This window comes from Montipora foliosa, chromosome 6, assembly GCF_036669935.1.
Source record: "Montipora foliosa isolate CH-2021 chromosome 6, ASM3666993v2, whole genome shotgun sequence".
Classification (NCBI taxonomy): Eukaryota; Metazoa; Cnidaria; class Anthozoa; order Scleractinia; family Acroporidae; genus Montipora; species Montipora foliosa.
In genome coordinates, this window is record NC_090874.1 from 56,283,789 (window position 1) to 56,288,788 (window position 5,000).

The 5,000-nt window shown below is 40.6% G+C and overlaps 1 long non-coding RNA gene across 1 annotated transcript in view; it reads right to left on the reverse strand.

Annotated features, from left to right (window-relative positions):
- Positions 1–4,013: 4,013 nt before the first annotated feature.
- Positions 4,014–5,000, reverse strand: part of LOC138006059 (uncharacterized) — a 1,370-nt gene continuing 383 nt past the window's right edge. Inside the window, exon 2 of the long non-coding RNA XR_011123840.1 lies at positions 4,014–4,572. This is a non-coding gene — a long non-coding RNA (uncharacterized lncRNA). The remainder of the gene's footprint in view (positions 4,573–5,000) is intronic.

Consider the following 5,000-nt stretch of genomic DNA (forward strand, 5'->3'; position numbering starts at 1 on the left):
AGACATTAAAAAATAAGACACAAACAGCCGTGATAAACATATTGAACTTGTTCATTTTGATTATGAATTGACGTTTCGTATGGGCCTCTACATACATTTTAAAAGTGTACGGTTGAAAGTTAAAAACAGCTATTATATATAACAAAGCGGACGAGGGGACTGAACCTAGATTAAGAAAAAATACTTACCAGAAAATATATAATAATAATAAAAACAGAAAAGATTAATAAAGCATCAGCTTTTCACTTCCGACGTTGACGTTGAAAGCCGGCTCAAGTTCTTGAATAAATAAGGTCTCTTGTATTTTACAATGATAGTCTGTTTTGCCCTTCGCTAAAATATCAAAATGATCCCACTTGATGTTATGTCAGTGGCCTTGACGTGGTCAGCAATGGCTGAAGTATTGTCATTTTTAGTGTAAAGTGTAAGAAGAAGGCAAACCGTATGATAATAATGTATTTAGTTATGTTAACTTCGCGAAGACTTTGGTCGCGTCTTTTCGACGAGGTAGATCGACAACAATGTCATTTACGCACAACCGAAATGCACCGTTTCCGGTGAAAGGGCAAATGATTGACAGGATAGCACAGTTTTGACTGCCGCGCACACTGCGGGCGCGGGTTCCGTATGCAAGGAGTATACGGCCTAAACACGCTTTTCTGGTCTAACATTACGAATTTTAGCCTAAAAGGAATAAGAGGTAAACAATTAGTCACTTACCATTTTGAAAAGTAACTTAAAATAGAAGATTATCGTCCGGCTGATCGTTTGGAAGGCATTTTTTAAACTCTGTACTTCAAGTAAGTTTGCTCGAATTTCACATGTACCCATTCTCCTAACAATTTAATACTTTCCCGACACTTCTAGCGTTTTCTTGCAGGGTAATAGCCTTTTTTGCAGATACGGCGGCCATTTTGATTTCCATTTTTTCAAGTAGCTATTATGGGATACCCAGTGGGCAAATACATATTAATTTGCCCCTGAGCAACCCAGGCGGACTGAATTGTTGTGGTCAGGCTCTCGAAATCAGCGTAAATAACAAAGGGGAACTCGTAGCCTTTTTTTGGAAATCCCTTAAACTGGAGAAACATGTTATCCTCATTGGGCAGCTCTATTCTCTGAGGTCCATGCTGACTACACAGTGGCTTGTGGTCTTCAAGTAGCTATTCCCGCACAAAGCCGTGAAGACAATAAGGGCAGTACTACATTTGAGCTTTGTGCCTTGTTTGACTGGAAAGAAGTCGGTTGAGATTTTTGATGAGGCAGTAATGACGTTTCTCCCCTTTGGAAAACAACAGCAAGTTGACTTGCACGGGAAACTCGCGTTCTTTGGTGAGGTACACGGGGAACAAATCTCCTCCTTCAAATCCAAACATGTTGATGGCAATCTTGTTTTGCTTCTCAAACTTTGGGATCTTGCTGACAGTTACAGGACACTCAATACTATCCGTGGTGACTTCATTCGCGTAGAGTCGGTAATGATGAATTCGCTCTGGGTTAGCTTTGCGTTGGATGGGATGTAAAGCCGCCAAAACGCTCCACATGAAGCACTTGCTATCCTCGTTTTCAACGTTAATGATAATTTTTTGGGTAAAGGCAAATGACTAGAAACTTTCAATGGTTTGTACTGAGTTACTTTCAAATCGAGGTGCAGGATTTGTGATAGTGTCCAATCACTTCCATCCTTCCGATACGTTGAGAAAGCACTTAAGTAATGATCCGTGTAAGATGGATAGCAATTTCCTTTGTTATGCGGCAACGGGGCTTTCCCCACATAGGAATGTTATCATTTTTACACAGAGAATGCATAAACCTACAGGAAAGCCGTTAACGCAATAAAATTCATTTACAGCCCACTTTGAAAGGGCGCTTTTTTGTGTTAAAAGATTTTGACCAATCACAAGAGTTGATCAAAACAAAAGCCAAGAAACGTTTACAATTTTACATGTTCCCCACATACGATTTCTGTGGAATTTATTTAAACTGAGACCAGATGAAAGATGGAAGATGGTTGGAAAGTAAGGATGAATATAATACTGCTTTTATGAAGTTTTGTTAGCTTTTGCTGTTTAAGCCAATCAGAAGTAAGTACAGACTACAGAAAAGTTATCACCTTTTTGCATACCATTGAATGCCAACATGTTCGTTGCCGTTGTTGCTACCGTTCTTATCTGGACCGTTTCTTAAAATCTTCTGGCTTGCTTCGTCGAGATTTTTTTCATCTTCATGGTAATCGTTCACGGTTGTCATGCAAAAACTGCGAAAATGAGGTTCTGAGATCTCGTCAGAAACATCTGCTTTCGGTTTGATTAACTTAACTTGAACACTCACGAACCACCTGAGTCCTCTCTTCGTTGTTAGTTCTTGGCTTAGGCGATTGACCAGTGACTTTTTCTAAAGGTGTAATAACATCCTGAAGTCGTGTTTCTCTTGAGTTCGAGGCTTTAACTTGAAGCTTTTCAGGGAGTCTTTCATTGCGGTCGTCAAAGCGCAAGGATTCTCAGAACAACCAGTATCTTCGCCCGAGTGTACATTATTCCCCTCCGTAGTCGTATTGACCATTGCGTCATCCCATCTCGATTGTTTTGCTCTGTGCTCTCCATTTTCCTCTCCTTCGAGATATTTTCGCTTGCCGCCGTCTCGACGTTCCTCAAACTTCTCAAACTCGCATACCTTCTGGTGTTCCAAACACTTATCATGGCGATAGAACTTTCGAGAAAAAGAATGACATTGGTGAGTTCTCTCTTGAGAAGGTTTCTTCATGTGGCGCTTCAATGCATCTTTTCGATTAAAGGCATCGCCACACCGTTCAGAAGTAAAAGAAAAGTCGCCATGAATCGTCCTCTTGTGCCGCCTTTCTCACAAATTTCAGAGATGATAGCCATTTTACGAAGGAAGAGTTCTTCTTTGATCCACACTCTGCTAGCACTCGCGTTGAAATGAACGAATGTTTCCCTAATTTATCTTGTTTTAATTGCTAATATAGTTGTTATTGCGACGTCAATTGGCATGTTCAGGCGTGTGGACATAGCTCATTGTGCAGTTTGTATATGTGCAATCAATTGTGACGATCCCGTTCAAGTTATTAAACCATTATATTCTCATCGAAAACAATAAGGACTCTTAGTATGTGCGCAATCAAGTGTATCAGTCCCGTTGAAGTTATTAAATATTAATTGACGTCTCATAGAAAAGAAAAGTGTTATTGGGTTTACGACAACTCTAACGCAGTAACATCATGTGAGGAAAGGCGAAAAGTTGAAAAATAGCTTTTTAACCCGTTTGGGGGAAGGATTGGGGTTAAGGGTTAGGGGCGAAAGATGTGGATCGAATTGCTCGATCCACATTATCCACTGATCCACCCGCCGCAGAACCCCCACTTAGTATACTACTCTTGTGCAAATAACATCGCTTGGCGTATCCTTGATTTATAAACACAAATGATCATCCAATTGAAAAAGCAACGCAAATTTATGATTACATTGCCTCACACTTCCTCCTTCATACGAACAGTGAGCTCGATGAACCGCTGCTTGATTATCTTCTATTTCCTTTAAGATTACTACCAAGAGATGTGGTTCGTTACTCTTTTTGAGAGATCGATAACAAGGAGCTTTCACGTAAAAATCTCTATATTCTTCGGCGGTGTAAATGTCAAAAGATACACCTAGAGAAAGAACTTGTGGCTTTTCTCCACGGCGTTTCTTTTTTCCTCCGCGATTTAACCAGTCTAAGCAAGAGCCACAGTCGATTTTTGGAAAATTCCTCAAAGATTTTGACCAACTACTGGTTCCATTTGCAAGAGCACAGCAGCAACAACGAACATGGTGCACACAGCATATGCACGCAGAGGCCATGGATAGATGTAAACACCCAATTCAAGTAACGTGACTCGTTAGGCGAATTTGTCTCTTTAAGTTGCATTGGTGGGTTGGGTTAATGAGGGGTGGGGGGAGAGGGTGGAGGTTCTTAGAAAACGCACTAGCCTTAAATCTATTATCCGAACGGCCAGATCAAATTTTTAATCGTCGCCTTGACGAAGTACTTTTATTTTAATAACTTGACGTTTACATCTTATTTCGTGTATTATGCACGTGAAGCGTTATTTTATCCGCACGTATCGTCGCATTTACAACCTGTTACAAAGCTGCGATTACATGATGTGAAATATGTCTTAATAGGTACACATTTTCTATACCCATGGCATGGAATAGCTGACTGACAATGAACCAAGCTTCTATCACGACAAAAGTGAACTAGCACACCCGAACCATTACAACTATCAGATTTCCATTCCTTTCTTTCAACGCATCCATTCTGACTTCTCTGCACCATCGTTTTGAATTTGTCAGATACCGAACTGATTGAACCGTCCCTAAATTTTCCTGCGGCGTACTGATCTTTCAGAACATGAAACGCTGATTTGGGAGATGTTTCTTTGCGTTTCTCTTCTGGTTGATCACCGACAGCTTGCAAATGCACGTCATCCGCTAAACCCGACAGCGATGATTCCGTGTACTTTTCTCCTTCTTTTGCCAAAGAAAACGGAGTGCAAAGAACAAAAATTGTCACCTAAATTTGGAACAAGAAAGTAATTATGATGTTACAACAGTTATACGGCGCATGTTCTCTGTAAAGTTATTCTGATGGATATGCTAGACCACACTACTAAAAACTAAACAAATTACAAAAAAGGAAGGCCTGATAAATTCCCGATTTGATTAATGAAGCAGTATTCCCCTTCAGTTACTTTAAGAACCTGACAGTTCATCTCGATAGCATGCGCAGCTGGATTCCAAATTCCAAAACGGACCTCCTGCGGTTGGTGAAAGGCTGAACCAATCAGTCAGCGGGAAGGAAGGGGAAATATTGTGATAGCCGGCTAGTTTGGATTGTGGAACAAATGGCGCAAGCATGTTAGCAAGCACATGGTCGAGTTGGGGGTTTCTTATGATTGGTGTGGACAATGTGGGATTTTTCGGAACTGCTTTAAACCACTC